The 10,661-nt window shown below is 45.6% G+C and overlaps 1 protein-coding gene across 3 annotated transcripts in view; it reads right to left on the reverse strand.

Moving 5' to 3' along the window:
* The window catches only part of ROPN1 (rhophilin associated tail protein 1), a 28,374-nt gene extending 24,767 nt beyond the window's left edge, over positions 1-3,607 (reverse strand). Inside the window, exons 1-2 of one of the 3 annotated variants that reach the window (XM_059162888.1) lie at positions 3,381-3,607; positions 2,817-2,957 (exon numbers count right to left, since the gene is read on the reverse strand). The gene's annotated coding sequence lies outside the window, so the exon portion shown is untranslated. Of the gene's footprint in view, positions 1-2,812; positions 2,958-3,380 lie in introns of all 3 variants that reach the window. The other 2 variants (XM_059162887.1, XM_059162886.1) reach the window with 2 other exon arrangements.
* Between the last annotated feature and the right edge of the window lie 7,054 nt (positions 3,608-10,661).

The following is a 10,661-nucleotide window of genomic DNA, read 5'->3' on the forward strand; positions in this document are numbered from 1 at the left end:
GTGGAGAACCTGCTTCTCCCTCTGCCTCTGCTGCTCTGTCTGCTTGTGCTCTCTATCTCTCACTCTATCTCACATAAATAAAATCTTTTAAAAAAGGAGAAGTCTAGGATTTTTTTTTTTGTTTCCTTAACCATTCCTGATTATGTTCAACACTGTACTTGTCTCTTCCAACACAAACTGTCCTACACAGCGAGGTGAGCTGTAACACCCACAGAGCAGAGCAAATGTTAGTGAAGAAGAACTCCTGGCTATTAGATCAGAGGCCAGGATTCTGGTCCTGGGCCTGTTTTTGACTAATTATGTGATCCTGAGCAAGTAATTAATCCAATAAAACCTTATGTATCAGGACTAGTGCTGATTACTGGAATACAGAAATAAATGAGTCATACACCCTGCCGTCAGAGAGCTCTTAGGCTAGAAGAGACAGATAGAAAACTAAGTGATTAAAATAGGACAAGTGTTGGGGTGCCTGGGTGGCTCAGTGGGTTAAGCCTCTGCCTTTGGCTTAGGTCATGATCTCAGAGTCCTGGGATGGAGCCCCATATCAGGGTCTCTGCTCAGCAGGGAGCCTGCATCCCCCTGCCTCTCTGCCTACTTGTGATCTCTGTCATATAAACAAATAAAATCTAAAAAAATAATAATAAAATAAAATAAGACAAGTGTTAAAAATGCTGTCCTAGCTATAGGAAAACAGAATCTCCCAGATAAGACATCTAACACTGGCTGGTCGGAGAATGTCATCGGAAAATACGTAAGAATAATGATATTGAACAGAGACTTGGGGAAACCTGGTTTGCTCATTGCTGTATTCTCAGTCCCCAGAAAAGTGCCAGGTATATAATAGGTACTCAGTAAGCATCTGTTTACTGATGAAAGCATGGAGGGAATTTATTTGTGGCCAGACTCCTTAGACAAAGGTGTGGAGGCATCAGAGCGCGTGGAGAATTCAGGGGACTGGGAGTGATTATGGAGGATTAGGGTGGGCAGAAGTGGAGTAATTGTACCTTGGCCTGGAACTAGAACCCAAGACAAGAATATAGAAGGCCTTGTATGCTGTGCTAAGGCTTGAGAACTTTATCTTGAAGGCAGTAGAGAGCCACTGGAAGATTTAAGCACTAGAGTCACACAATCAGATTTGAGTGTTAGCTTGATAAGCCAGTTACTAATTTACTGCTGCTCCGCTCCAAAGGTACCCTGCATGCAGCTAGCAATGCCCAATGGCCACCAGCTTCCCTTGGCCCCTCTCTGCCCAAACTCAGTGGCAAAGAGCAACAATCACCCATGTTCATGTTCTTTTCATAAATGGCTTCTTTGGGATTCTAGACTGTGGATTTTTGCCTGCCTGGCACCTCATGAACCCTGACCACACACTTATTGACAGGCTCGTGGGAGGTCAGCTCCTTCTTGGGTGATCTGTCTCAGGGGTAGTGGTTGCTCCTTATGTTAGTATACCTGTACACTTTAGATCTCTCTTTACAGCTTGCTAGCCAATCTTCCATTACTCCAATCCCATTGTAGTTAAAAATTCTTTATGTTGAAGTTTCCTGGTAAAACTTGTATATTATTTCTCTCTCTTGGACTCTGGAACACACACTGATTCATCAACACCTGCATAGATGGGCTGAGGGGAGTGGAGTGAAACTTTCGGCAGTGCATCTGATTAAAAGAATATGGCAGCAGTTTTGGCAACAACTCTTGAGAACCTCATTGTCTTTTAGGGGGTGCAGTGGGGAGGGATAAGAGAGGCAGGAGTAATAGGACTTGGTAACCACTGTGGGAAGAGGAAAAGGAGTATAGGTTGACTCCCCACTATATAGATGGTGACACTGTGGTGCAAATGGAAAACACAGGAGGAGGAGCAAGTCAGATTTTCCTGCCATGTTCCTTTTTACTCTCAGGAGTTCCATGTACTTTTGAACCACAGAGACTTAGTTAGAATCACAGATTCCTTAGGTTGAAGAGGCACCAAAACCCAACTTTTCTGCCTTTGAGCAATATAGACTGTTCACATCAGATAAAAGAAGTGAGGAAAGGCCCATTCTGTCTTAATAGTCCATGATTCTAATGTTTTATAAAGTGCTTTTCTGGGGCTCCTAGGTGGCTCAATGGGTTGAGCCTCTGCCCTTGGCTCAGGTAATGATCTGGGTCTTGGGATCCAGCCCTGCATCCTGCTCTCTGCTCAGCAGGGAGCCTCTTCCCCCCTCCTTCCTGCCTCTCTGCCTACTTATGATCTCTCTCTCTCTGTCAAATAAATAAAATCTTTAAAAAAAATAAAGTGCTTTTCTACTCTTAAAGCTCTCAGGAGGGTAGGTCTTCTCATTTATTTATCCCAGGCCCCCACAACTCTTTAAAATTCAACAGATTTCCTTTTTTTCGTGAAGCCTACAGGACTCCCAATATAGAATGACAGGTCAACACATATGTGTTGGATGCTGAAGAATATAGGTTTTATCAAATATGTAGTATAGATTTGGTCCTGGAATTGCTTTTTTTGGTTTTATTGGTGTAGGCTATATAGAGCTTCAGTTATAATAACGAAAGGCTGTAGTTACATGTATAAAAGCCTCCAACACCAGAATCTCAGAGGCAGTTGCTATGAACAGCTCTTGGATCTAAGGACCAGGCAATTGTATAAACTTGTTTGGGCTTGGAATAGGAGATGGTGGGTTTTAGACACATGGTTATCCTTGCATGAAATGAACCTCCCACTTTTTGCCTTTTTGGTTTTTTTGTTTTTTGTTTTTTTTGCCTTTTTCAGCACAGCTTTCTCTGACCTGTCAGTTCCATTACACCTTCTCAGAGCACCACTTACCTACCTCTCCTTGGCAGCACGTAGCTCAGCTCTAATTTTACAGTATTTGTATCATTCTTCAATTAGCATCTGCCACCACCAAAAGACTTAACTTGAAGGTAGGGACAGTCAGTTTCTGCTCACTATGGAATCCCCAATGCCTAGCCTGGAACACAGTCAGTGATCAATAGATATTAGGAAAATGAATGATTGATAGCAGCTGTTAAAGTTTTACTCACACCCATTAATCCTCACGAAAATCCCCCCCTAAATATGGGGGGGAAAGGTGGTTTCGCTAGTCTGGAGGAGGCTCTGATCCCAGATTCTGTTCTGGTTTCAAATCACTGCCCTCTGTGCAAGAAATCATAAAACAGTGGCTTTGGGAACAAAATACATACTTTGGGCAGAGAGCAATAATCACCCATGATCACATTCTCTTAAAGATCACAGCCCTCTTCTCTTGCTCTGTGAACAAGGAGGGCTTCAGAATCCAGATGGGCCCATGGGCAGGACTCTTCCCTCAGACCCGCGCAGCCCTGGAGGCGCTCAGAGCACTTCCCTCCATCCACTTCCCCTCTAGGGTAGCTACCTGAGGCTCGCTCCCAAACCGGCTGTCTGATACGAGGCGACACCTCGCGTCTGGCCTCAGGCAGGAGGTGTGGGGACAGAGCTAGTCCCACGCACCCTTGGCGGAGGGGAGAGCCGCAGAACCCGGGCGGAGAAAGACGGTACCGGCTTCGGGCTCAAGGGACCGGGGAGGTGGGGTGGGACCAATCGGGCTTTGTTAGCTCTAGGCCTTCGCCTGGCAACCTGGACGCGGGCCGCGCTGCCTGGCAACCGCGGGGGTGGGGCCCGGGCGCGACGTCACAGAGCCGCCCCCCGCCCCGCCCCACCCCGTCACGCCCCGCCCCGTCCCACCTTGTTCCCTCCCACCCTACTTCCTAGGGCTTCCCGCAGAGACTGGGTTGCGGAATGTTCGAACCCACCGGGAACTGTCGGGGTTTTGCTCGGGGTGGGAGGACCGGATGGCCTGGTTGTTTAAGGTTAGGGCGGGGGCGTTAGGAAACCTGGGGGATTTACAATGGGCTTTGGCAAAGTGGCAGTTTACAGTGGGCTTTGTATATTAGAGAGTGGAAGTGGAGGAGCTTAAAATGATCTTTTGGCTTGTGGAGTGTGGGTAGGTGAGGAGGAGGCAGGCGAATAATAGTAGCCAGCATTTGCAGTGCTTTTGTGTGTGTGCCCAAATGATTCCTAAGTGCATAACACGTATTAACTCTTACAATCTCCCCGTGAGGCAAGTGCTATTACGATCTCCGCATTTACAGGTGAGGAGAAGGCACAGAGAGGTCAAGTAAGTTGCCTAAGATTACAGGAAGTGGTAGAGTTAGGATGTGAACCACGTTGCATGGTTCCAGATTCCCCTCTCTTAATCTCTATAATGCTAAAACGGGACAGAGTTAGTGTGGAATCCACAGAGCTCGAGATGCCTGAGGCCACAGGGAAAGAAGGAAGATATTCACCAAGAAGCATGGCATTAAAGTCTCACACAGTAACTCTGGAGGTAGGTATTAACCTTCACTTTAGAAATAAGAAATAGGTTCTGGGCGCCTGGGTGGCTCAGTTCGTGAGGTGTTCTTCTCCTCTGAGGTCTTGATCTCAGGGTCATACCTTAAGTCCTGCTGCATTGGGCTCCTTGCTGGGCCTAGAGTCTACTTAAAAAACAAAACAAAACAAAACAAAACAAAAAGCAACAAGGTTAAAAATAAAAAATAGGTTCAAAACTTAAATTTGAGTAACTTGACTATGGTCAACAGCTGGCAGTAGGGACAAATTTGATTCCAGGTCTTCTGATTTCAAGATTTTTTTTAAAGCTCCCAAGGAGGCAAGAAAAGCCCCATCTTTTCCTGCTACAGCTGTTGTCACTTAACACTCATTTTTAAAGTGGCCCTTGCATCATCAGGTCTTTCAGTCCTTTTACACACTAGTGTGTGCTAGTCTAAATCATTGAGTTAGTTCATCCAGGGCCTTCAAAGCTTTCTCCAGTTGTGAGATGAAAGCCGTTGTCTCTCCTTAAAGCAATTTCAAGCATCAGCGAGTAGACATGGAGGCTGGGTGTTTGGCTTATGTATGCAGAAGGCTTTTCAGAACCTGCGGTCATCCATTTGTGAAGGGCTCAGTCTGTTGGCATTTGTCAAAGTTTTGCAGGTCCTCATTGTATACCTGGAGAGTCCTGGCTGATCTGGGGATGGCCATTTGCCCATAGCTGATTTGGGGATAAAAGGAACCTAACCACTGGCCATCACCTGTCTTCCTGAGCTTGTATGAACGGTCTACCAGGCATTGGCATCTGCCTTAGGACTAGGGCAAGGCTGGAGGTTTGAGTGCTGCAGGGGCCTCTTCCAGGAGAAAAAGACCCCAGTGGGGTCCATTCTGTGTCATAGGAGGGAAGAAGTTGTGCTTATCTCTTCCTGCTTTCATGTGGAGGACGTTATACAGAGAGGAATGAATAATAATGATCTTCATGTTAAAGAAGGAGTGTTTCTGGTAAAGCAGTGGCCTGCTGGAGATAAGATGAGAAATGGACTTTTAGTGTGGCAGGAATTTTGTGATACTGACCAAGGTGATCTGATGTCTGCCGAAGGTAGGTTGAGGGACAAAGGTGAGGTCATCCTTGATCTATTAGTAATAAATGCAACAGATTATGGTGAAGAGAATATGACTTTACAGGAAATGATAACCACAAAATTCAGGAAGCTGCTTTCTTTTGAGAGGCCTAGGGTGGGAGAGCAAGGAGCCCATAAATGGAAATGGTTGGTGGTGGTCCGGTTCTTGGTGAGATTGGTGGTTTTGTGGGTGTTCATTGTGCTTCAGAATTTATATGTTCTCTCTTATGTTTCAGCTATTTATTAAAATCTATGTAAACTCATCAAATGGGTCACACTATTTCTATTTTCTTGTGTAATTGAGAATTGACTGTATACATTTTCATGATTTCATTTTCCCTTCATTCACATCAATGTCCAGGTATGCTCTAATTTCTCCCATCATATTCCCCGGCAGCTTTACCCCACTGCTCTACTCCCCTTTACTGCAAAGCTCGTTTAAAGAGTTGTCTGCACTTGCTGCCTCTAATTTCTCTTTCCAGTCTCTCTTGAATCTACCTGAATCAGGCTCTCAGTCTCATCACTCACTGAGACTATTCTTGTCAAGATCCCAAAATGACATGATGTTAAATCGAAGATTATCTCTTAGCCTCAACTCAACCGTCAGCAACACTTAACCCTGATGATCAGTCTCTAATCCTTGAAACCCTTTCTAGGACATCACACACTCTCGGTTTTGCTCCTTTCTCACTGCCTCTTCCTTTTCGTCTCTTAAGCTAGTTGTTGAGGACTCTATGTTTGTGCTCCCTCTCCCAAATGCATATGCTAAAGCCCTAAGCCCCAGTGTGATGGTATTTGTCAGGAGGACTTTTGGGAGGTAATTAGGTTTAGATGAGGTCGTGGGAGTGGAGTCCCTATGATGGTCTTAGTGTCCTTTTAGGCAGAGAGATCAGAGCTTGCTCTCTCTGACATGTGAGGATACAGCAGGACAGTGGCTCTCTGCAAATCTTGATAAGGGCCCTTCCAGGAACCATGCTGCCAGAACTTTGATCTTGAACTTCCAGCCTCTAGAACTGTGGGAAATTAATGTCTATTGATTAAGCCCCCCAGTCTGTGGTATTTTGTTATAGGAGTCTGATCTCTGACCCTGATTCATTCTTCTCTCTGTGATACCTTAACGTCAGAGAGTTGCAGGATTTACCCTTGGACTTCTTCTTTATCCACATGTACTCCTTTTTTTAATCTCATCTGGTCTTGTGTTTTAGATACTAAATTTATATCTCCAGCCCCAATTTTTCCCCATGCTCCACACTAGAATATCCCATTCTCTACTTGATAACATCACTGAGTGTCCAATAGAGTTCTCACACTTAATATGTCCCAAATTATACCCTTTAAAAAAAAAGATTTTATCGGGCTCTCTGCTCAGCAGGGAGCCTGCTTCCCTCTCTCTCTCTCTCTGTCTGCCTCTCCATCTACTTGTGATTTCTCTGTCAAATAAATAAATAAAATCTTTAAAAAAAAAAAAAAAAAAAAAAAAAAAAAAAAAAGATTTTATTTATTAGGGAGGGGGAGAGCACAGAGGGCAAAGCAGACTCCCCACTGAGCAGGAGCCAGTTGCAGGGCTCAATCCCAGGACCCAGAGATCATGACCTGAGCCCAAGGCAGATGTTTAACCAACTGACCCACCCAGGCACCCCTCCAAACTCTACTCCTGATATCCCTTTCTAAACCCTACACCCTTCCAGCTCCTCCTCTGCTTCAGTATCACTCCATACTATATTTTTAAATTTTTGTTTTATTTTTTAAAGATTTATTTATTTGAATGAGAGAAACACAACACAAGTAGGGGATTGGGAGAGAAGCAGGCTTCCCTCTGAGCAGGGAGCCTGATGTGGGTCTTGATCCCAGGACCCTGGGATCACGACCTGAGCCAAAAGCAGATGCTTAATGACTGAGCCACCCAGGTACCCCCAATTTTTGTTTTATTAATTGGTCTATATTCTCTCACTGGAGTGCATGGGTTTTTGTTTTATTCACTGTCTGTTGCTGGGGCCTAGGATAGCCTAGGATAGGGCTACACATGTAATGAACCCTATAAATATTTTGTTTGCTGAATAAAATTCTTTTTTTCTTCCACCTTTCTTCCTTCTCCTTCCTGCTTCTAAAAGGCCCTCCTGAAAAGTGATACATCAGTGTCTGTTCAGCTTTGCTAGCTCAGTATCTGAGGGGCTAAAGTTATACTTGGCCAAGGAAGGGACGGATCTGGCACCAGGGGTAGGATTCCTGACCTGCCTTAGGGCCATGGCCATCTCAGCTCAGATGGTAAGTTCTGCCTATCCTGTGTGGCTTATCTTGCGGTTCACTTTTTCAGATCTTGAGTTGGCCATTTCCTAGGAGGAAATGAGTTATGGCCTGCTAGGGTCATGGGGAAGCTGGGACCAGGGAACAGCAAGGGTCACACCGCCACCAGTCCTCCCAGGTCCCCCATACTTATGGAGCTCAGCTGTGTGGTGTGGTTTTCAGTCTCCTCATGGAGCCAGGCCACCCTGTGGACATAGTCTCTCTTCATTTATATATTACTGTTCTCTTGCTACATAACAAATTACCACAAACATAGTAGCTAAAACAACACATATGTATGGTCTCAGTGCCCCCAGGGCAGGACCCTCTTCTAAGGGTCTCACCAGGCTAAAATATAAGTATTGGCTGGGGCTATGAGCTTGCAGGAGGCTTGGTGTTCTTTTTCACACTCACCGATTGTCGGCAGAATTCAGTTCCTTGTTGTTATAGGACTGAAGTCCTGTCTTCTTGTTTGTTGTTGGCTAGGAATCACTTTCAGCTCCTACAAACCTCCCTCTGGTCCCAGAAATGCAGTTCTTTCATGAGAACTCACAACATGGCTGTTTGCTTTCTTTCAGTTGGTTTTAAAGTCTCAGCGGATCAGGTCAGGCTGGCCCAGGACAATATCCTTTTTGAGAAATCCAAAGTCAACTAATTAGAGACCTTAATTACATTTGGAAATTCCCTTTTGCCACATAATCTTAATCCTGGGATTGATAGTCCACCCCATACTCAAAGGGGTGGGATTATATAAAGGGTGTACACTAGGGGCTAGAATCTTGAGGACCATCTTAAATTCTGCTTACCACAAACTGTATCTTTGTGAGGGGGAAAAAACACATGAAGGTCCACCATCTTTCTTCAGAGAGAAGGTCTGACAGAGAAGTATGGCTACCCTTTGTTGGTCTGGATCCTCGGGTCTTCTGACTGCCTCTGTGTGTAAACTTTCCCTCAGGACTCTAGGGGAACAACACTTCCTCACTTAGGAAGAACAAACTGGTCCATGTCAGTGAAAATGTCCACCTAATCAAAGTCGACTTCTTTCAGGATTTAAGAAGATAAAGGACTGTTAACTCTGTGGGAGCAGGGGGTGGAAAAGGCTCCGCTCTTGTCTTGACATTTGTGGCTTCTGTGGCACTGTTGATTCTCCTCAGGACTGCTCCCACATTAGAGAAAGGAGATCTCTTGTGGTAGACATATCCCTGGGGTGGATGGGCTGGTGAGAGGGACAGGCTGAACTGCCTTCCCCACAGAAAACTGCCTGGTTTTCCTGCCTCTGGTGCCTGCTATTTCCATCTAACTTTATTCTAAATATGCACATCACCATGTCCCTCGCCAAAAAAAAAAAAAAGAAAAAAAAAAAAAGAAAAAGAAAAAGAAAACTTCAGTGGTTGGCTTCTCCACCTTCCTCCCAGAGAACTTCTATCCATAGGAGGAGAGAAGCCTGTAGATGACTCAAATTCGCACCTCCAGTCCCAGCCTCCCTTCTCAACTTAGTCCCTTGTCTAAACGCCCCAGGCTTCCTTCAAACAAGTTCACAGAAGACATCATCCTTCCCCAAGGCCAGCCTCACACATTCCTAGCTCTGCCAGTAGAGACATCATCCTCCTTGTTATCCAGGCTACAAACCAAAGTCACTTTCCGCCACCCCCTCTGCCCTCCTCATGCAGCCTGTCTGCTTCCCCTACACGGGGTCTGTGGCATTGGTCCTTTCCTTTTCAACATCACTGAGCCACACTGGTTCCAAGCCCTTAGTGTCTCCTGTCTGCACTGTTTCCATAGTTTTCTACCTTCTTAACTCTCTTTCCTCTCCTCCCCCAGTGATTCTCAGTTAGGGGCAATTTTGTGCCCCCCGGGAGACATTGGTCAGTGTCTGAAAATAACTTTGGTTACCACACCGGGGAGTGGGTGCCAGCATCTGGGGGTAGAGGCCAGGGATATTGCTAAAGATCCTACAGTGCTCAGAGAAGTCCCCAAACAAAGCCTCATCCAGCCCCAAATGTCAATAGTGCTGAGACAGAGAAACCCTGCTTTGTGTCCATTCCTCCATGTTTCCTGAATGTTATAGCCTAACTCTTCTTAAGAAAATGCACTTTATATACATTACTTCCTGTGAGAAAAAAAATTTAAAAATTCCCATTTCCTATATATATGCCTGGCTTCCTCTGCCTCAGATGCCCTTCCCCTTCTATGGCAAGAAATCTCCCCTTTCTCTTAAAGCTTGTAGCATGTTGTCCAGCTTGTAAGCTGGGTTAGTCCCTCTGGATCCAAACTCTGCTCTTCTCTCTCCTTATCTATGCCCTAGGACTGTGTCTCCTGGCTCCTTTGCCCTCCAGTTCCTGGCTGGGATTGGCCTGTGGGAGGTATCTGCAGGTGACTGCAGGTTGGGTCTTTGCTTCCCAAACTCAACCTGAGCTTCCTGTCCGTCTACAGCTTCAGCTCACTTAGAGCATCTCCTCTTCTATTGTCCCCACCCTTGTGGGGCTCCAGAGACACCATCCTTGCCTTATGCCTTCAGGCCAATGGTGGCAATGACTTCCCACTGTTGCCAGTCCCTGCATTCACCACTGTGCTGGGTTGGCTTATGTTCTGCCCACACCTCAGTCAGTATTTCCTTAGTTAAACTCTCTCTAGTTAAATCCTTTGAGTGTGCCATCTGCTTCCTGCTGGATCCTCAGTGCCTCGGCAGTCACTTGAGGATTCGCCTTTCCCTTTGTGCCCACACACAACTTACAGCCGGGACTGCTCCCATGTCACTCAGGGTGTACTCCTGATACTGCTGTGATCCATTTACATCTAGAATCTCCTGTGTTTCCCAAACACATAGTAAACTCCTGTGGGTGGAGGCTATTTTAATATGTCACATACAGCCTCTTGGTGTACAGCGGTCTCAATGAATATTTGCCAAGGAAAATCATGGTAAA

The sequence above is a fragment of the Mustela lutreola genome, chromosome 2 (assembly GCF_030435805.1).
Source record: "Mustela lutreola isolate mMusLut2 chromosome 2, mMusLut2.pri, whole genome shotgun sequence".
Classification (NCBI taxonomy): Eukaryota; Metazoa; Chordata; class Mammalia; order Carnivora; family Mustelidae; genus Mustela; species Mustela lutreola.